This window comes from Oncorhynchus mykiss, chromosome 10 (genome assembly GCF_013265735.2).
Source record: "Oncorhynchus mykiss isolate Arlee chromosome 10, USDA_OmykA_1.1, whole genome shotgun sequence".
Taxonomy (NCBI): Eukaryota; Metazoa; Chordata; class Actinopteri; order Salmoniformes; family Salmonidae; genus Oncorhynchus; species Oncorhynchus mykiss.
This window is the reverse complement of record NC_048574.1, coordinates 31,388,768-31,412,290: the sequence shown is the minus strand read 5'-3', so window position 1 is coordinate 31,412,290 and position 23,523 is coordinate 31,388,768. Positions and strand designations below refer to the sequence as shown.

Sequence of the window (23,523 nt, the reverse complement as noted above, 5' to 3'; positions counted from 1 at the left end):
AAGGGAATTTTTACTCTGAGTAATTGTCAGGAATTGTGAATAACTGAGTTTAAATGTATTTGTCTAAGGTGTATGTAAACTTCCGACTTCCACTGTGTATATTTCAAAAAAGCATTGATCATCATTATTTGGACTACATAAATAAATGAGCCAAATCTGTTTATGGTCCAATAGCATATTTAAAAGGATCCACCTTCCACATAGATCTATTTGGACAGTATTTCATAGCTAATTTGTAAACGATAAATATGGACACTTTACTCGTGCAAACACTTAATCTGCAAAAATGACAACAATTAGTGGGTGATAGTGATTTCTGAACCAAAGTGGGGGGACAAAAAAAATATAGGCTACATATGCTACACCATAGACATGAATAATTTACACACACACACATACACACACACACACACACACACACACACACACACACACACACACACACACACACACACACACACACACACACACACACACACACACACACCAGCTCAGACAGGGGTTTTAATTTAGAATGGAAAATGAATGTGATTATGCAACAAATGTTAGTACATTGAATCGTATCGTCCGCATTGATTCGTTCTCTAATCAAACTGAACCGCATCGAAACGTTTTGAACTAAAATGTATCATTCCTGTATCGTATCGGAGTTCATGTGTGTAGATACGCCTTGAAAGGGAAAGATGCACATCCCTAGTATATCGATACGTATTTGTTGTATAGGGTATTGTACCAAGAGACCAGCACCAGTAAAAAACAATTGATCAGGTGTGAGTTCTCATTCCCATGTCTCAAAACATAGTAGGTGGAATTCTCAGTGCTGCTCACCAAAGCCATGACCCTTGTTCAATGGAAATAGCCAGTAGATGGAGCCATGAATGAAGAGAAAAGGAATGAGGCCAATAACATAACCACAGACTGGAGAAAGGCCTACCTTGATGGAGACTTTGCCCTTGGTGAAGGCTCTGCTGTGGAGCATCTGGTAAATACAGTGACGGGCAGGAAGCCTATGATGTTGGCACACAGGTTGTTGGTAACCGCCACCCTCACAGCGTGGGCAGTGACCACCGGGACAAAAACCAATAGAATATCAATACACCTGGCCAATACTATGGATAAAGAACCAATTCATTACAAATTACAAATCAAATAATATTGCACTGTATCGCAAATAAACATACAGTACATCTTTAAGAAATATGTCATCTAAAAAGATGAAGCTAACTGTGGACATGTGGCTGTGTATATGAAGTACCTGCTCAATGAAGATCTCCTGGGTAAAGATGGTCTTCATTTTGCTCAGAAAGCTTGGTTTAATGGCAATCTGCAGGGGAGCATTTACCCATAGATCAGTTAGACTGGTATTATTTACACAGATATCAATTAGACTGGTTTTACTTGGGGAGAGATCTGCTGGCAGAGGTGCCACTACCACCATCTCTGCTTTTACTGCAGCTAGTACCCAATTGAAAAACCCCTGAGAGCAATGAAAACCTTGTATTTAATAATTCTACTCTATTCATAATGGATCAAATTCTTAGGCAGCCTTGGGTGGGAAATTAAGTTCAAAACAATCAAATTACAGCTGAAGTGACAGCTGAAATAACTGAAATCAACAGTCAGTGTATTGGCAGGCAGCCGTCTCAGTTTGTACGCTTCCTGCAGTGGAGGATGTACTATATAGTCTCTCTCTCTCTAGAGGGGAGGGGCCTCTGGCTTTCTCATCCAATGGGTTTTGAGAAGGAGACGAGGTGTATGCAATTCAGATCCCCCCCACCTTCCGCCATCACTCCACCTTACCTTCATCCCCAAAGTGGAGCAGACCAGCTCGATGATGGCGCTGAGCTAGTTGCTATGGAAATACATGGCAACCAGTAATAGCATCTCTGTGAAAGAAGCGGCGACACCCGCAGCACTGTACACAGAGAGAGAGAGAGAGAGAGAGAAATACAGCGGAGAGAGATTTAAACCGGCAGCTGAAAATGCATCTTAGGAGGATGGCACTTTAATAAACTGATTATACCCAACTATGACAGACGCCCTGCTCCCTCCTCCTCCGGCCCAGTGCCCCCTCTACACTCATTTACCTTCCCACTGATGGGTCCACAGCACACAGAGGAGACACACGTTTACACAGACAGGGAGTTGGGCTGATGCAGTAATAACTCACAGACGATGAAGGGCTTATTACATTTTTAAAAGCCTGTCAGGGCCTCTCGGGTTGGTCCCCCCCACTCCCCTATCCCTCCCTAGCCCTGCCCTATTCCACCCCGCGTCCCTGCCCCGTTTTTTCTTATTTTTAGATGAGCTGTCTGCCCTCTGCCTTTCCCCTCCAGTAGAATAGACCAGAGCAGAGAGGAGAAGGGGAGGGAAGAACAAGACCTGGAGATGGGGCATTAACATGCACAGTACACCTGTGTTTTGCGAGGCAGCATTAAAGGAGAAATTAACTTTATTTGAACCAAATCTGTATTTTCGATGTATATTGCATGTTATAGAATGTACATGTTTTTGAGAAACCTACCCCACCAGCGATAGACTGCTCATTCCGCAGTTACTGGGGGAGCAGATGAAACATGAAAGAGAGCTTGATAAACAAAAACATAAGGACAAGTCGTAATCACCTCTCAAAATCCTCCTCCTCTTTGATCATCCAGCTGAGCCACATCACCATCAGCTGCTCTTGCTCCAGGGGTGCTGCAGGAGAACACAACACCGTCAAAAACCACTTACTGTAACATCAGGAACCTTTCCAAACAAGCTACCTGTTGAACCTGGCTCTGTTAGCCCAGCGAGAACCTGTCTGCCAACTGCTTGGCATAGGATACAATGACTAACTCAACTGCTTAAACATATACCCTCTCCTCATTTCTCCTCTTCATCTGCACTGATTGGAAAATATTTGACAGGCAAAACCAATGGTGGCTTTTACCTGGTCAGTTCTTTCAGATCAGTGCAATGAAGTGAAGAGTGCGTATGGACAATTGAGAAAGAGCCAATAACATCTGTAGGAAGGGGTGAATAAGGAGATACGGACGAGTAGGAGGCTGGTTGTAGTGGTAACATGATCCTACCTGACTAGTGTGGGGTTAGGCTAGTAGTTTACAGAAGGACAGAGAGACAAAGCGAACCCTAGCTGGAGTGGCCGGAGGCCTGCTGATCATCAGCTGGAGAAGCTGCTCTGCCTCCTCATCAGTAGGCCTGTCCATGGGGGAAGACACACACACACCACCATTACTTCAAATCTCACAAAACACCCAAAATTGCCACCTAAAGTTAATCACCCACAAACATTACATACACCATCTTTCAAAAGTCAATTACATTCTCACACAAACAAAACTAAGATAACTCCTCACCCCCCTCTTGAAAATAACTCATAAAACAGAGTACCTATCAGAAGAGACCATCAGCGCCATCCCTACTGATGTCCTCTCCTCTCTGCAGTGTTGCCTACCTGAGTCCTGCGATGCCCATCAGTGCACAGTAGAGTCGGAGCAGGGTGGAGGCCTTCACCACGTGCTACTCCCTGAGACCTGAGTACCCTGAGCTGCTCTCTGCATCCTCCACACTGAGGTGTTCTCATGCTTTCTCTGGTGGAGGGAGTGAGGGAGCAACGGAGAGATGGCAAGAGAGAAAGAGGGAGGGGGGTTGAGAGCTGTAGGAGAGAATATAAGACACTTTCAAGGTATCAGTGAGAGTTGTGTGTGTGTGTGTGTGTGTGTGTGTGTGTGTGTGTGTGTGTGTGTGTGTGTGTGTGTGTGTGTGTGTGTGTGTGTGTGTGTGTGTGTGTGTGTGTGTGTGTGTGTGTGTGTGAGTAACAATGTACAAGATACCTGTCTGATTCAAGCTGAGGGGACTGATCCATTGTGGAGGCCGTGGGGATGGCACAGTCAGTCTAAGACATGTGCTACTGGAATTGTACATAGTTATATTACCTAAACAACGGTTTAATATTATTTTATAACAAATGCGCTTTCTCCCTCGTTGGATTGCGGTTGCTGTCCACGGTTCTGAAACACATCATTGAGCTGTTGAATAAGCGCCTTTTCTTAGACCATGTTGCTATGTGCATAATAGCCAGCACATAGGTGTTGAGAACAATACCTGAGTCAGAAACAAAATGAGGAGATGAGAAAACAGCCCTTGCCTTATTGTATAAGAAAAGTGAGGAAAGAGGAAACCCAAACTTAATTAGGTCTATAATCAATACTCTGTTAAATGTGCCTGGCCTCCCGGGTGGCGCAGTGGTTAAGGGCGCCAGCTGTGCCACCAGAGACTCTGGATTTGCGCCCAGGCTCTGTCGTAAACGGCCGCGACCGGGAGGTCCGTGGGGCGACGCACAATTGGCCTAGCATCGTCCGGGTTAGGGAGGGTTTGGCCGGTAGGGAAATCCTTGTCTCATCGAGCACCAGTGACTCCTGTGGCGGGCCGGGTGCAGTGTGCGCTAACCAAGGTTGCCAGGTGTTTCCTCCAACACATTGGTGCGGCTGGCTTCCGGGTTGGATGGCGCTGTGTTAAGAAGCAGTGCGGCTTGGTTGGGTTGTGTATCGGAGGACGCATGACTTTCAACCTCCGTCTCTCCCGAGTTGTAGCGATGAGACAAGATAGTAGCTACTAAAACAATTGGATACCACGAAATTGGGGAGAAAAAGGGGTCAAATTCAACAAAATAAATAAATAAATATGCCTGCCTTTATAAATCATCTACAGAAATAAGACAGATACTATATCTGTTGCCTGTTGGAGTGTTTGTTTAATAGCCTACTGATTCAGTGAGCACCAAGAAACAATTTCACAAATTTGGCAGTATTTATCATCTTTGCTTTGCTGCAATTAAAGCTTTACACTTTTTCTTCGTTATAAATAATACCAGAGGCAGTTCTCATTTATTTAGTGTTTACACTGTTCCAAATTGTTTGGAAAATATTAATAAATGCTCCTTTTTCTTGATCTCCTTATTGTTATTTTTATAATAAGTCATTTCATCATTAGTAGGCTTGGTATAGTAGTCCTGTATAACCACCTTTGAGCAGTAGGCCAATGAGCACATCCTGTTTAGTCTTAATACCGTAACTTACTTTCAATACTTCTATAGGCTACTGTTTTAATCAATCATTCATTCGTTCATGTCATCACACAAGAAACTAGTAATTCGTGATTTTAAATGCAATCACACATTTTAGTTTAAAAAGAATAAAGTGAGTCTTTAATAATTAGCTTAAACAATAAATCGTTACATTTCAGATATTGCATTCACCAATGATTGCGACTGTTTGTCTTTGCTGTAATACAAAACGGTCAGAAAAGTGATTTTGTCATCTCTACTGCACCTATTTGGCACCCATAATACGCACGCAGCGCTTGCGCATCTTCTTTTTCTTGATCTCCAGTATTTTCCACAACGAGCCACATTTATTCTACACATCTCTGTTTTTCTTTACCTCCTGAGCAACCTGTAAATATTCCCCCATTTTGAGTTTATTTGTCACGTCATTAAGCAGGATTAGGAGACCGCCTATGGCAGCAGATAGACGAGGGTGGCATTTTCTGAGCTAAACTGACCAAGAAGCACCTCCAACAACAACACATAAAACCTAACACAATTCTGCCAAAAACAATTACAATTTCTCTCAACCGGTGGTATATGGGCTTTGTAGGTGAGCGCTGATGCCGCCCTTTGATAAGCAGTGCCCACTTTGTCAAAGGCAGGGGTGAAAAATATTTTGCTTGTCTATTCCCAGCGCACCTGGTGCTGTTGGAGACGCATCAACGTTCAGTCAAAAAAAATAATGCAGCATAAATCATGTAGCAGATATAGGATACGTTAGAAAGAGTATGTGGCCTTTTCTGTAGCCTACAGGCTGGAGATAAAATGAATTACAATGTAATGAGGGACACTTTTTACATCATGCCGGATTCTCCAATCAAATAGCCTAACCTAAATGGCACTCAATCAAATAGAAAAGTAGCTGTCATGTTAACAAACAGCATATCCTAAAAACATGACAGGCCAAAGTAAAATGGACATTATGGAATGGACAATCACAACTGTGTTTCAGGAGTTTCACCCCATTGTCATGATCAGTGGTTTCAAGTTCATATCTGTAACTGTTTTGACAAGCTGACCATAGCCTTAAAAGAAAATACTCCTGCATTTCCCACTGTGTAAACACATTGCAAATAGACTGGAGATAGTGGTGGAGATTTTCCAGTCATCTGATGATTCTCAGTACCTATAATGTTCTCTTTGAAGTAGAAATAATAATCAATATAAGTTTAAATATTAAACATGTGTAAGCAGAATGAAGGCTGAAGCCCATGTGAGTGTACAAAGCTGGATCAATATCTAGTCAACTATTAGACATGTAAAAAACAGAACGTAAGCAGAATCTGTGTTAATGAGGCAAGTTAGAGCAGCAAGACGTGGCTGGTCTGGGCCATATCTGATCTTGTGAAGGCTACTGGACACGCACATGGATTAATCATACATAGACAACATCGGCCTAAACTTGTGAAGATCTTTGGACAGGAACATTAGCTAATCAGTGATAGGCACCAGTAGGAGTATGCATGTAATGCCACCAATAGAATAGAGCCAATAAGAGAATGGAAACTAAGTAAAACAGCAAGATTTGTAAAGTGGAGTGACAACATTATGTAAGGCTAAGACTGTCTGTATAAAAGCCAAGTACTAAGAATGAAGATTCAGTTCTTCTATGGAATTGCTCATCTTTGTTACTCTCTGTAATAAAGTCTATTTGAATTCACAAGCTCCGGTATCTGAGAAGTATTTGATTCAATATCTTCCAAAACAATAGCTCCTGATAAAGTTGGTTAGCTGATATTCAAATCAAATCAAATTTATTTATATAGCCCTTCGTACATCAGCTGATATCTCAAAGTGCTGTACAGAAAGCCAGCCTAAAACCCCAAACAGCAAGCAATGCAGGTGTAGAAGCACGGTGGCTAGGAAAAACTCCCTAGAAATACCAAAACCTAGGAAGAAACCTAGAGAGGAACCAGGCTGTGTGGGGTGGCCAGTCCTCTTCTGGCTGTGCCGGGTGGAGATTATAACAGAACATGGCCAAGATGTTCAAATGTTCATAAATGACCAGCATGGTCAAATAATAATAATCACAGGCAGAACAGTTGAAACTGGAGCAGCAGCACAGCCAGGTGGACTGGGGATAGCAAGGAGTCATCATGTCAGGTAGTCCTGAGGCATGGTCCTAGGGCTCAGGTCCTCCGAGAGAGAGAAAGAAAGAGAGAGAATTAGAGAGAGCATAGTTACGTAAATTCACACAGGACACCGGATAGGACAGGAGCAGTACTCCAGATATAACAAACTGACCCTAGCACCCCGACACATAAACTACTGCAGCATAAATACTGGAGGCTGAGACAGGAGGGGTCAGGAAACACTGTGGCCCAATCCGATGACATCCCCCGGACAGGGCCAAACAGGAAGGATATACAGTGCCTTGCGAAAGTATTCGGCCCCCTTGAACTTTGTGACCTTTTGCCACATTTCAGGCTTCAAACATAAAGATATAAAACTGTATTTTTTTGTGAAGAATCAACAACAAGTGGGACACAATCATGAAGTGGAACGACATTTATTGGATATTTAAAACTTTTTTAACAAAGCAAAAACTGAAAAATTGGGCGTGCAAAATTATTCAGCCCCCTTAAGTTAATACTTTGTAGCGCCACCTTTTGCTGCGATTACAGCTGTAAGTCGCTTGGGGTATGTCTCTATCAGTTTTGCACATCGAGAGATTGACATTTTTTCCCATTCCTCCTTGCAAACAGCTCGAGCTCAGTGAGGTTGGATGGAGAGCATTTGTGAACAGCAGTTTTCAGTTCTTTCCACAGATTCTCGATTGGATTCAGGTCTGGACTTTGACTTGGCCATTCTAACACCTGGATATGTTTATTTTTGAACCATTCCATTGTAGATTTTGCTTTATGTTTTGGATCATTGTCTTGTTGGAAGACAAATCTCCGTCCCAGTCTCAGGTCTTTTGCAGACTCCATCAGGTTTTCTTCCAGAATGGTCCCGTATTTGGCTCCATCCATCTTCCCATCAATTTGAACCATCTTCCCTGTCCCTGCTGAAGAAAAGCAGGCCCAAACCATGATGCTGCCACCACCATGTTTGACAGTGGGGATGGTGTATTCAGAGTGATGAGCTGTGTTGCTTTTACGCCAAACATAACGTTTTGCATTGTTGCCAAAAAGTTCAATTTTGGTTTCATCTAACCAGAGCACCTTCTTCCACATGTTTGGTGTGTCTCCCAGGTGGCTTGTGGCAAACTTTAAACAAACACTTTTTATGGATATCTTTAAGAAATGGCTTTCTTCTTGCCACTCTTCCATAAAGGCCAGATTTGTGCAATATACGACTGATTGTTGTCCTATGGACAGTCTCCCACCTCAGCTGTAGATCTCTGCAGTTCATCCAGAGTGATCATGGGCCTCTTGGCTGCATCTCTGATCAGTCTTCTCCTTGTATGAGCTGAAAGTTTAGAGGGACGGCCAGGTCTTGGTAGATTTGCAGCGGTCTGATACTCCTTCCATTTCAATATTATCGCTTGCACAGTGCTCCTTGGGATGTTTAAAGCTTGGGAAATCTTTTTGTATCCAAATCCGGCTTTAAACTTCTTCACAACAGTATCTCGGACCTGCCTGGTGTGTTCCTTGTTCTTCATGATGCTCTCTGTGCTTTTAACGGACCTCTGAGACTATCACAGTGCAGGTGCATTTATACGGAGACTTGATTACACACAGGTGGATTGTATTTATCATCATTAGTCATTTAGGTCAACATTGGATCATTCAGAGATCCTCACTGAACTTCTGGAGAGAGTTTGCTGCACTGAAAGTAAAGGGGCTGAATAATTTTGCACGCCCAATTTTTCAGTTTTTGATTTGTTAAAAAAGTTTGAAATATCCAATAAATGTCGTTCCACTTCATGATTGTGTCCCACTTGTTGATTCTTCACAAAAAAATACAGTTTTATATCTTTATGTTTGAAGCCTGAAATGTGGCAAAAGGTCGCAAATTTCAAGGGGGCCGAATACTTTCGCAAGGCACTGTATTCAGTGCATAAATAGCCAAATTGATTAGTCACAGGAATCAGGACTAATAAAGCCAATGCAATGGCCTGTTTTACAAACGGTGGGCCTACCACATGGATGGACATTCATAAACCATTGCGGGCTGAAATGGCAGGCTACACCAGAGTAAGCACAAGCCGACGTCTTTTGGAAGTATTTTTTCGGTCCTGTACAGATGTCGGTTTTTGGTGTTTTAGAAACAGTAGGCATACCACATAGATGGGAGTTAATAACATGCAATTTCAGGCAACACTGTAGGCTACACCTCAGCAAGCACGGACCGACGCCAACGCCTTTTGGATGTCTTTTTTTGGTGCGGTTCCGGACCGGCCTGGATTTTCCACATCCACAGACATTGGTTTTTGGTCAGGTCCAAATATGAACCAATAATTATAATAATCCAAACATAGTCTATAAATGACTTCTTTTCTACTTTCATTCAGAAACAAAAATGAGCCTGATTTCAACATCAGAAAAATAAACATTTTATACATCTGTAAAATACGTATTTTCAACATCAGGAAAATAAGTATTTTCCATTTTCATTCAGAATGAAAAATTTACCTGGTTTTAACATCTGGAAAATATGTATTTTTCAATGTCCGGAAAAGATGCCTTTTCGGCGTTCTGGAAAATGCATATTTTAAAACATATGGATAGTACATTTTCACCTTTTATTCAGAACCTAAATTTAACCTAACGTCAGTGTCTGGAAAAGACGTATGTTACATCTTTTCAACGTCATTTTTGGGGAAGCAGGTAGCCTAGTGGTTAGAGCGTTGGACTAGTAGCTGAAAGGTTGCAAGATCGAATCCCCGAGCTGAAAAGGTACAAATCTGTTGTTCTGCCCCTGAACAAGGCAATTAACCCACTGTTCCTAGGTCGTCATTGAAAGAATTTGTTCTTAACTGACTTGCCTAGTTAAATACATTTTGCTTACTGGGATTATTCTTGTTTTGGTCTCGCCTATGGCAGCAGAACGGCAAAGAGCGGCCCTGGCTATAGGTCAGGCTCAATTGTGCCCTATTCGAACAGGATTAGTTTTACTGGGGGAGGTCGGATAATGTAATTATGTGCACGAGCACAAAACACCACATCTGTCATTTTTGTCCAAACCGAATCTGCTATGTCAGTAATCTCCCAGGTGGCGCAGCGATCTAAGACACTGCATTTCATTGCTAGAGGCATCCCTACAGACCCTGGTTTGATTTCAGGCTGTATCACAACCGGCTGTGATTGGGAGTCCTATAGGGCGACGCCCAGTGTCGTCCAGGTTAGGGTTTGGTTGGGGTAGGCCGTCATTGTAAATAAGAATTTGTTCTTAACTGACTGCCTAGTTAAATAAAGGCAAAATATATATATATATTTATAAACTAATTAGATGGCAGGAGAGTAACATTTCCAACCAGAATACCCTGTTTTTTTGGCTAACTCCAAGGTCCTCTGATAATACAGGTCCCTAAAAATTGTCAGACTCCAGTTACCCTAGTCATAGACTGTTCTCTCTGCTACCGCACGGCAAGCGGTACCAGAGCACCAAGTCTAGGTCCAAGAGGCTTCTAAAAAGCTTTTACCCCCAAGCCATAAGACTCCTGAACATCTAATCAAATGGCTACCCAGACTATTTGCATTGCCCTCCCATTTTACACCACTGCTACTCTCTGTTATTATCTATGCATAGTCACTTTAATAACTCTACCTACATGTACATATTACCACAATTACCTTAACCGGTGCACCCGCACATTGACTCTGTACCGGTAGCCCCTGTATACAGTCTCGTTATTGTTATTTTACTACTGCTCTTTAACTACTTGTTACTTTTATGTATTCTTTTTTAAACTGCATTGCTAGTTTGGGGTAAGCATTTCACTGTAAGGTCTACACCGGTTGTATTCGGAGCAGGTGACTAATAAAATTTGATTAGACTTCCTCAATTCCAATACTATGACAACACGATAAAAAAAACCTCCAGGCTTGCGTCCTGTCAATTTAGATTTTTTTTTAAAACATTTAGAATTACAGGGGGCAGTTAGGAAAAAAAACGAATCCCGTCCAAATCGTCCTCTGGGATAACAGACATTCTTGAGTAATAATTACATAGGCAGCATGCGAAAAGGTCTTTGGTCATGTGCATGCAATGCATACATGTGTCACGTAAAGAGAGCAAGGGTTGAGTGAATAGGGAATGTTTTTCCTAAAAACACATAGGATGTGTCAACATATGGAAAAATACATGTTTAAAAATGTCGACCAACGATTGGTCAAAAGAACAGACGACTCTTGCCAAAGCAGCAGCTACTCTTACTGGGGTCCAGCAAAATTAAGGCAGTTATATACAATTTAAAAAATTACACAACACAGTGTGCCCTCAGGCGCGAGCACTTTATAACCACAAACTTAATGTGTACGGGTGTGTATGTTATCCTGTGTGTGTATGCGTGCCTGTGCCTGTGTGTGTCTCTTTAGTTTTATTTGCGCGAAAGAAAACAAGGGATATACAACAATACAGATAAAATGTTAATAAAAAAAAACAGTGTGCTGATGTGGTTGGAAGCCCATGGGAGTATTTGAAAATCACACCACAAAAAAAGTCCCCGCTGTTGCATAAGGAGTTAGTTTTATAATTTTTAAAAACCTGATTTTACTGCTTGCATGAGTAGGCAGTCATTGTAAATAAGAATGTGTTCTTAATGGACTTGCCTAGTTAAAATAAAAATAAATCAATGAGTTACTTGAAGTGAAATAGTTCCATGTAGTCATGGAGCTACGTAGTACTATGAGCCTCCCATAGTCTGTTCTGGCCTAGTGGACTGTGAAGAGAGCTCTGGTGGCATGTCTTGTGGTATGCATGGGTGTCTGATCTGTATGCTAGTAGTTTAAAACAGATCCCAAGGTGCATTCAAGTAGGGATGAAGTCTCTCTACTTTGAGCCAGGAGAGATTGACATGCATATTATTAATGTTAGTTCTCTGTGTACATTTATGGGCCAGCCCTATTCTAGGCCATTTGCAATTTTCCTAAGTTCCTGAGTCCCGTTGCGACAAAACTAGGGCCTGTAGGAGCTGCCTTAAGAAAGCAGAGTAGCGTTTTTTTAGGGACAGACCTCTCCCCATCATAGCTACTGTTGCTTCAATGTGTTTTGACCATGACCTCAAAGTGCTCAATTTCCAAATTATTCATTACAAGATTTGGTTGAGGTTTAGAGTTTAGTGAATGATTTGTCCCAAATACAATGCTTTTAGTTTTAGGAAAATGTAGGACTAACTTATTCCTTGCCACCCACTCTGAAATTAACTGCAGCTCTTGTTAAGTGTTGCAGTGATTTCACTTGCTGTGGTAGCTGACGTGTATAGTGTTGAGTCATCAGCAGACACACAGGCTTTACTCAGAGCCAGTGGCAAGTCATTAGTAAAGATTCAAAAAGTAAGGGTCCTAAACAGCTGCCCTGGGGAATGCCTGACTCTACTTGGATTGTGTTGGATGCTTCCTTTAAAGAACACCCTCACGGTTCTGTTAGACAGGTAAGTCTTTATCCACAATATTGCAGGGGATGTTAAACCATAGCACATACCTTTTCCAGCAGAAGACTATGATCGATAATGTCAAAAGCTGCAATGAAGTCTAACAAAACAGCTCCCACAATCTTTTTATAATCAATTCCTCTCAGCCAATCAGTTGTTTGTGTAAGTGCCATACATGTTGAATGCCCTTCCATATAAGTGTGATGAAAATCTGTTCATTTGTTTACTGTGAAATAGCATTGTATCTGGTCAACCCCCCAAAAATCTAAAAGTTTACTAAGGGTTGGTAACAGGTGGTCAGCTGTTTGTGCCAGTAAAGGGTGCTTTGCTATTCTTGGATAGCAGAATGACTTTTACTTCCCTTCAGGTCTGAGGGCACACACATTCCTGTAGGCTTAGATTGAAGAGATGGCAAATGGGAGTGGCAATTTCGTCCGCTATTATCCTCAGTAATTTTCCATTTAAGTTATCAGACCCAGGTGGCTTGTCATTTTTGATTGAAGAAATATTAGTCTCCTCTTTCACACTCACTTTACAGAATTCAAAAATATAAACGCTTGTCTTTCATAATTCGGTCAGTTATGAATAGATGTGTCGCCTCAAGACTTGTTGTTGGCATGTCATGCCTAAATTTGCTAATCTTGCCAATGAAAAATGTATTAAAGTAGATGGCAATACAAGTGGGTTTTGTGACAATGAGCCATCTGATGCAATGAATGATGGAGCCGATTTCGCCTTTGTGACTAAAATGTAATCTACGGTGCTCAAAATCTTTTTATTATCATTATTTATAGAATGTCTTTGTTTCATAGGATAGTTTATTTTTTATTCAGTTTAAATCACATAATTTCTCAATTTATAGTACGTTTGCTAATCGGCTGTGAATTCAACATCAATCCACATGGGTTTAACAGTTTATAGTCATTTTCTTAAAATGCGTGAATGCTTATTAGTAACTGGAATAAGCAATTTCATAAATGCTGGTTGCTCCTCATTATACAGTCGTGACCAAAAGTTTTGAGAATGACAAATATTAATTTTCAAAGTCTGCTGCTTCAGTGTCTTTAGATATTTTTGTCAGATATTATTATGGAATACTGAATTATAATTACAAGCATTTCATAAGTGTCAAAGGCTTGACAATTACATGAAGTTGATGCAAAGAGTCAATATTTGCAGGTTGACCCTTCTTTTTCAAGACCTCTGCAATCCGCCCTGGTATGCTGTCAATTAACTTCTGGGCCACATCCTGACTGATTGCAGCCCATTCTTGCATAATCAATGCTTGGAGTTTGTCAGAATTTGTGGGGTTTTGTTTGTCCACCCGCCTCCTGAGGATTGACAACAAGTTCTCAATGGGATTAATTAACCATGGTTGACAGAGGAAGGTCAATGATTCCAAGCACCACCCTCCTTTTAAAGCTTCCAGTCTGTTATTTGAAAACAATCAGCATGACAGAGTGATCTCCAGCCTTGTCCTCTTCAACACTCACACCTGTGTTAACGAGAGAATCACTGACATGATGTCAGCTGATCCTTTTGTGGCAGGGCTGAAATGCAGTGGAAATGTTTTGGGGGGATTCAGTCTATTTGCATGGCAAAGAGGGTCTTTGCAATTATTTGCAATTCATCTGATCACTCTTCATAACATTCTGGAGTACATGCAAATTGCCATTATACAAACCGAGGCAGCAGATTATGTGAAAATGTATATTTGTGTCATTTTCAAAACTTTTGACCTCGACTGTACACCACAGAAGAGCAACTATTATTTACATCGTCAACATAGAAATCACTACAAAACTTATTGTATGACCTTTTATTTTCCAAGATATGGCTACTATATTATGATAACTACATCCGATCGATTTGGATACTGCTTTAGAGCAGATTTCTTCAGAATCAGTAAAGATGTGATTAATACATGTGGATGATTTAATTCCTGTGCTATTTGTAAATACCCTGGTAGGTTGACTGATATCCTGAACCAGGTTGCAGGCACTGGTTACAGTTTGGAGCTTTTTCTTGAGTGGGCAGCTTGATGAAAGCAAGTCAATACTTAGGTCATGCAGAAAAGATACCCCTCTATTGATATCACATACATTATCAAGCATTTCACACATAATATCCAGATATTGACTGTTAGCACTTGGTGGTCTATAGCAACGTCCCACAAGAATGGCCTTTAGTTGAGGCAGGTGAACCTGTAGCCATATTACTTCAACAGCATTTGAAATGAGATCCTCTCTAAGCAGATATGTGACTGAATATAAACGGCACCACAACCACCGTTGGGATTCCTACCTCTTCTCAAGAAGTTGAAACCATGCATTGCTAACACTGTATCAAAGGTATTATCTAAGTCAGTTTCAGAGATGGTCAATATATGAATGAAATCTGCACTAGCACGTTATCGATTTCATGAACCTCGCTTCTTAACCTAAATATGTTAATGTAGGCTATTTTTTGCACATTTATGGGATTCTTGATTGTATTTATTGCTTTACTGGGAGGTTTATCAGCAGTAGACATGACTGTGATATTTCTGTTTGAGCTGTACAGAGTGAGCTGCACTGAGGGGCCTTCCTACTAGGGCAAACTGCCTCAGTGTTAACAGTATAACTCAGGTTCATAGACGGATGATTACTGCACAAAATAGCCGTAGGACTGACAGAGGCATTTCAGGGTAGTTAGAGGGACATACAGTGCATTCGGAAAGTCTTCAGACCCCTTGACTTTTTCCACATTTTGTTACGTTACAGCCTTATTATAAAATGTATTAAATTGTCAATCTACACACAATACCCCACAATGACGAAGCAAAAACAGGTTTTTAGACATTTTATCAAAGTTATTAAAAAATTAAGCTGAAATATCACATTTACATAAGTATTCAGACCCTTTAATCAGTAATTTGTTGAAGCACTGTTGGCAGCAATTATAGCCTCAAGTCTTCTTGGGTTTGATGCGGCAAGCTTGGCACACCTATATTTGGGGAGTTTCTCACGTTCTTCTGTGCAGATCCTCTCAAGCTATGTCAGGTTGGATGGGAAGCGTCGCTGCACAGCTATTTTTAGGTCTCTCCAGAGATGTTCGATCGGGTTCAAGTCCAGGCTCTAGCTGGGCCACTCAAGGACATTGAGACTTGTCCCGAAGCCTATCCTGCGTTGTCTGTGTGCTTAGAGTCTTTCACCTGAGGTCCTGAGTGCTCTGAAGCAGGTTTTCGTCAAGGAACTCTCCCTCAATCCTTAGTCTCCTAGTCCCTGCCGCTGAAAAATATCCCCACAGCATAATGCAGCTGCCAACACCATGCATCACCGTAGGGATGGTACCAGGTTTCCTCCAGATGTGATGCTTGGCATTCAGGCCAAAGAGTTAAATCTTGGTTTCATCAGACCAGAGAATCTTGTTTCTCATGGTCTGAGAGTATTTAAGTGCCTTTTGGCAAACTCCAAGCAGGCTGTCATGTGCCTTTTACTAAGGAGTGGCTTCTGTCTGGCCACTCTACCATAAAGGCATTATTGGTGGAGTGCTGCAGAGATGGTTGTCCTTCTGGAAGGTTCTCCCATCTCCACAAAAGGAATTATGGCGCTTCTTCAGAGTGACCATTGGGTTCATGATCAACTCCCTGACAAACAACCTTCTCCCATGATTGCTCAGTTTAAACGGCAGCCAGCTCTAGGATGAGCCTTGGTGGTTCCAAACTTCTTCCATTTACAGTGCCTTGCGAAAGTATTCGGCCCCCTTGAACTTTGCGAACTTTTGCCACATTTCAGGCTTCAAACATAAAGATATAAAACTGTATTTTTTTGTGAAGAATCAACAACAAGTGGGACACAATCATGAAGTGGAACGACATTTATTGGATATTTCAAACTTTTTTAACAAATCAAAAACTGAAAAATTGGGCGTGCAAAATTATTCAGCCCCTTTACTTTCAGTGCAGCAAACTCTCTCCAGAAGTTCAGTGAGGATCTCTGAATGATCCAATGTTGACCTAAATGACTAATGATGATAAATACAATCCATCTGTGTGTAATCAAGTCTCCGTATAAATGCACCTGCACTGTGATAGTCTCAGAGGTCCGTTAAAAGCGCAGAGAGCATCATGAAGAACAAGGAACACACCAGGCAGGTCCGATATACTGTTGTGAAGAAGTTTAAAGCCGGATTTGGATACAAAAAGATTTCCCAAGCTTTAAACATCCCGAGGAGCATTGTGCAAGCGATAATATTGAAATGGAAGGAGTATCAGACCGCTGCAAATCTACCAAGACCTGGCCGTCCCTCTAAACTTTCAGCTCATACAAGGAGAAGACTGATCAGAGATGCGGCCAAGAGGCCCATGATCACTCTGGATGAACTGCAGAGATCTACAGCTGAGGTGGGAGACTCTGTCCATAGGACAACAATCAGTCGTATATTGCACAAATCTGGCCTTTATGGAAGAGTGGCAAGAAGAAAGCCATTTCTTAAAGATATCCATAAAAGTGTTCGTTTAAAGTTTGCCACAAGCCACCTGGGAGACACACCAAACATGTGGAAGAAGGTGCTCTGGTCAGATGAAACCAAAATTGAACTTTTTGGCAACAATGCAAAACGTTATGTTTGGCGTAAAAGCAGCACAGCTCATCACCCTGAACACACCTTCCCCACTGTCGAACATGGTGGTGGCAGCATCATGGTTTGGGCCTGCTTTTCTTCAGCAGGGACAGGGAAGATGGTTAAAATTGATGGGAAGATGGATGGAGCCAAATACAGGACCATTCTGGAAGAAAACCTGATGGAGTCTGCAAAAGACGTGAGACTGGGACGGAGATTTGTCTTCCAACAAGACAATGATCCAAAACATAAAGCAAAATCTACAATGGAATGGTTCAAAAATAAACATATCCAGGTGTTAGAATGGCCAAGTCAAAGTCCAGACCTGAATCCAATCGAGAATCTGTGGAAAGAATTGAAAACTGCTGTTCACAAATGCTCTCCATCCAACCTCACTGAGCTCGAGCTGTTTTGCAAGGAGGAATGGGAAAAAATGTCAGTCTCTCGATGTGCAAAACTGATAGAGACATACCCCAAGCGACTTACAGCTGTAATCGCAGCAAAAGGTGGCGCTACAAAGTATTAACTTAAGGGGGCTGAATAATTTTGCACGCCCAATTTTTCAGTTTTTGATTTGTTAAAAAAGTTTTAAATATCCAATAAATGTCATTCCACTTCATGATTGTGTCCCACTTGTTGTTGATTCTTCACAAAAAAATACAGTTTTATATCTTTATGTTTGAAGCCTGAAATGTGGCAAAAGGTCGCAAATTTCAAGGGGGCCGAATACTTTCGCAAGGCACTGTAAGAATGATGGAGGTCACTGTGTTCTTGGGGACCTTCAATGCTGCAGAAATGTGTTGGTGTCCTTCTCCAGATCTGTGCCTTGACACAATACGGACAATTCCTTCAACCTCGTGGCTTGGTTTTTGCCATTAAGGGGTATTGTGTGTAGATTGATGAGGATTGTTTTTATTTAACCCATTTTAAAATAAGGCTGTGATGTAACAAAATGTGTAAAAAGTAAAAGGGTTTGAATACTTTCAGAATGCACTGTAAATTCGGTTACTAACATTATGACCGCCAACACCACACTATGACAACTCAGCGATACAATGGTAGGGCAGTGCTTGGGTCACTGATAAGTCAAAACAAATTGAGTAAGTATGTAGAATTCAAATATGTATGGCCCTATATGTTACTGTAGGCAGTGGTCTGTGTTTCTCACCGGTTGTCCGTTGCATATGAACATGCTGAACCAAGTGCGTACTTTCCCATTGGGGCCCAGCAGCAAGCCACTGATGTAGGACACCAGAGGGCTGACCGCATCGTCGGCCACGTCAGGCTTATAGTCCAGGGTCAGGGCCACACTCAGACCTGGCAGGTGACACTCCTCCACCTGGGGACAGGGGACACACATAGAACGACAGTGAGGTTTTCTATAGATTCACAGCGGTTCTCTTCAGGGCAGCAAACTGGCATTGGCATTGGCACAACTTAAAGGGGCAATCAGCAATCGCTACATCCATTTTTTTTATATGTACCCATTGATTCTTGAAGAATATAACTTTGAAATGCCTCATGGGCCTAGTTGAACTTTCGTACCCCATAAGGAACCCAAAATATAAGCTTGTTTTACTCAATTTATCCAGCCCCATCCCTCAGCTTTTTACCGAAACAGACAAGGGGAAAATGCTTTGTCATTGTTTTTACTGCTGATTGCCGCTTTAAAAAAGGTTTAATAAAAGACGAGCTGTACTGTGCTGGCTGGCCTGGTTACATATCCAACCTAGCTGGATCCATGCTGAAAGAACAAATGGTTCAGGTCAGCACGATAGTGTGAAAATTATGTAAGACAGACTGACCACCATGGCTCTGATGTTGAGAGCCTGGGAGGGGTTTATCTGACACAGCTTCCTCAGTGCTTCTGTCCGGCACCTCCCACCCATGCTCTCCTCATCCTGACATTCCCCATTCTTCATTAGGCCCCTGCACACACAGTAGAGATATTGGTTCCAACATTATGTAGAGAAGGGTTCTTTTCTGAGGATATGGAAAGCTTTATGGAATTCCAAAGCACATTTAAAAAAAAAGAGTTTTGAAATAATGGGATTTGATCGGAGTATTCAATTAATCCATTGTTTTATTTAGCAGAGTTGGCACTTATTGGTACTTGAACGTTGGAATAATAGCAAAGGATATCAGTATTTTCAAAGACGCATCAAGACATTGTTCCATGTTTTTATAGACCACAGTGCTCCACTTATTAACCTTCTCTCAAGGATCTGCACTATTACTCCCACCAGAGCATTTTATTGTCTATTTGTGATGCCTTCCATGTCTGTAGCAGTGCATTATGTCATAGCTGACGGACTGCTTACAGAAATACAATGAACCATGGTATCATTACTCATTTATTTGCCTGTAATAAGATCTAATAGCTCTCAAAAGCTACTGCACTTTAACAGGGCTTCTCTTTTTGGCCTGTTCTTCACTGCAGCTGTCAGTTTAAAAGGCTAAATGTTTATGGTCAACTGAGATGGTGACTGAAAGGATATTAGCTTCCATCTCCGCTACTTACAGAGAATTGCATATGCCATAAAATACTCAGAGCAACTGAGTTAGTTACCGCTTCATGTTATAGACTAGGCTATGCAATAACTCGAGACACGGTCCATTTCCCGACCGTTTCACCAACTTAAAGTGATTCATTTAAATGCGATACAATAAAAGAGGCCAATTCCAATAACAAGCCATGAGGATTCACTAATGTTCAGCACTATGTAATGTAACGCTGCCTAACGACTGACTTCTTCATCCCTTCTCGCCTCGCTAACGCAAATAAGCTATTGACTCAGACCTGAGCCCTGGGGGGTAAGGAGGCACTAGAGAGACAACTAGAGGCGCTAGATCTCCATTTCCTCCTTCATAATGTGTATTTTAAAGCAGAGAACACACACACACACAGGCCCTGTAGCGAGACAATCATATGCATCATCAATATTATAAGGAGAATACATTAACATTAGACTAGTCCTACCTCCTGGGGTTGAAACATTGTCCAACTACGAGTGGAAATACCTAATTGGGTGAGAGAGAAAAAACAGGAAATAGCCAGCCAACGTCAATAATTCTCTGTCTAGAATTACAATGAGATCTATTAGATTAAGTATACTCCCTCTAGGATGATTTTGCCAAGCATATGTCAGGCTCCGGGCTCAATAAAACCAAATAGCCATTAATACTAATAGATTAGTTGACTAATGAAAGCTAAACAGTTTGTGCACCATACTGTAAGATCCCAAACATACAAGTAGCTACAGCCCAATATGGCGACCGGAGTATGGGCGAATGTGGGTGTGTCAAAAGGAGTGGGTGGAAAGCGAATCAGCTAATTGGGCAGATTTGTTAACACTCAAGACTGTTTTGCATTTTTGATTGGGCTGCACTACGAGTAGATAGTAACCCGGCAACCAGTACTCCGGTGTGTGCCTGCCGACTTGAAGTGCTTCCTACTGGGTCTCATGGTTGTGCCGCCAGCGGTAGCTACAATTTTTCTGCTCACATGATTTTATTTCAATTAGCATAGCAACCTACACAATAAATAACTAACATTGATGAGCATCTAGACGTCACCTTGATACATACATAGTCTACTACTCAATGGGGAGCACATGAACGGCAACAATACGGGGCACAGTGTCATTAGCTCCCACTTGACAAACACTACTGTCCCGCAAAGGTGTGGGAAGTAGCTACCTTGTAGCCAATCAGGGTGACAGTCACAGTAAACACACCCATACAAAGCACAAAGCATCAAAACTTTTAATAAAAAATAAACTAACAGTTTTACAACTGACTATGTGTCAAAATAAAATAACAGTGAAATACAACTCAGAATCATCCTTTGCTTAATTAAAAACAGTCCAAAGTCTTATGGTACGGTAGCGCAATAAATGGTAGATGCATGGTAAGAAACGGAAGAAAAGAAATAGAGCTCAATCAAAACTCTAACCCAGGGGTGTCAAACTCAAATACTCAGTGGGCCAAAATGTAAAACCTGAACAAAGTCACGGGCCAACATTGAACAAATTAACCTTTTAATATGGACCCAAACAAGTTTTGCTTTAACATTGAATATGGAACAAGCATCGCTTATTACCATACAATATATAATTTAATAGCGGAGACATGCAAAATCGAATTTCAAATGAAAAAACACATCAATGGCATTCATTTATTAAATAAATAACATTTAAATAAAAATTGTATGCCCCTTTTCTATTTGCAGCCTTCTGATTTAAATACCTAAATAAACTTTTTCCACTGGCTAATAATTTTACAAATAAAATGATAATAAATCAATCAACCATTCAAGCCCATGCCTTGTAGCAAGAAAAAGTGCATAAAGAAAACGTTAATTATTTCACACTGGTCTAATCTGATGTGCCCAAGCCAGATACCTGGCATCTTTTCTTGGATGCTAGTTCATCAATGTCTGGGCTCAAGCTCTGAGCTGAAGAAATCCTCAGTATCGAGCGAAGATGTTCATCAGTCAGACATCTCCCGTGAGTTGTTTTGGTCATCTTCATCGAGGAGAAAAGTTGCTCGCATAGATAAGTGCTGCCGAACATGGAGAGCATCTGAGCAGCTTGGGTGCGGAGCTGAGGCATTGTGTCAGGGATGAACCGTGGAAACTGTGCGGCGCCCACAGCATCATACTTTGACTTCAGCGTGTCGTTGCACTGGAGTTCAATCAGCTCCATTTGGATGTTGGTTGGTGCATTTTCCACATCAACTGCGAAGGGATTACTAAGCAGTTCAAACTTGCATTTCTGGGCATCGAAGTCGGCAAATCGCCGGCTAAACTCAGCGGCGAGAACACTGAGTTTTTCAGCAAAACTGTGCGCATGGGAACACGGCGGTAGAGATCTGCGCTTTTATGGATTGGCAGCAGGGAAAATGGCAAGGGTTTCCTTGCAGCATCTGATTCTCCCACAGGCACAGTTTAGTTTTGAAGGCCCTCACTGCAGCGTACATGTCTGTGATGATGCGCCCCCGCCCCTGAAGCTGCAGGTTCAGCGCATCGAGATGGCTCGAGATGTCACAGAGAAAGGCCAGCTCACACAGGAACTTTTGCTCCCGGAGCTCTGCTGTATCCTTCCCTTTGGTTTCCAGGAATTGACATATTTCCTCACGTAGCTCGAAACATCTGTTCAGTACTTTTCCTCTGCTTAGCCATCTCACCTCTGTGTGATACGGCACGTCTGCGTATTCCGAACCACACTCCTCCAGAAAAGATTTAAACTGGCGGTGATTTAGACCTTTGGCTCTTATAAAGTTAACTACCTGTGTTACTGTGGTCATAACATGTTCCATCTTTTGGGCTTTGGCACACAGTGCTTCCTGATGTATGATGCAGTGGTAAACAGTTAGCTCACCTGCACAGTTCTCTTCCCGCATCTTCTCCCGAACCATGCCCACCAGTCCACTCTTTTTACCGCACATCGCTGGCGCACCATCTGTCGTTAATCCAACGAGTTTATCCCACGGCAGCTTTATTTCAGTTACACATTTGGAAACCTCCTCAAAGATTTCCTTTCCTGTGGTTGTGCCATGCATTGATTTGAATCCTAATAGCTCCTCCGTAACACACAGATTTGAGTCCACTCCACGGATGAAGACTGACAGCTGAGCAGTATCAGATGCGTCGCAGCTCTCATCCACAGCGAGGGAGAACGCAACAAAATCTTTTCCCTTTTCCATCAGCTGGTCATACAGATTGGTGGCAAGATCACATGTGCGATCAGCTACTGTGTTCCTGCTCAGGCTCACGTTTGAAAATGCTTGTTTTTTCTCTGGGCATACGAGGTCACAAACCTTCATCATGCACTTTTTCATGAACTCTCCCTCATTAAAGGGCCGGGCTGATTTTGCGATCTCTGCTGCCACTATATAACTAGCCTTTACAGCAGCCTCGCTTTGTGATGTGGCTTTTTTAAACATATTCTGTTGTGAAACCAAACTTCTTTTCATCTCCTCTACTTTCTGGCTCCTTTGAGTCATGTCCAGGTCCTTGTATTTGTCATGGTGTTTCGTTTCATAGTGTCGTCTAATGTTGTACTCCTTACTTACAGCCACGTTGACTCCACAAACAAGACAAACAGGTTTGTCTTTTACATTTGTAAACAGATATTCTGCCTCCCACTTGTCCAGAAAGCTCCTGTTTTCTGCCTTTCTTTTCGCCATTTTTGGGAAGGGTTAGCTCGCTGACAGTTGTAGCGTCTATGTTGCTATGACTACTGTCACAGAGGAGAGAGCGTTTCTGGGTCCT

At 41.9% G+C, this 23,523-nt stretch overlaps 1 pseudogene; it reads right to left on the bottom strand.

Annotated features, from left to right (window-relative positions):
• Window positions 1-23,523, bottom strand: part of LOC110534886 — a 66,664-nt pseudogene that overhangs the window by 40,593 nt on the left and 2,548 nt on the right.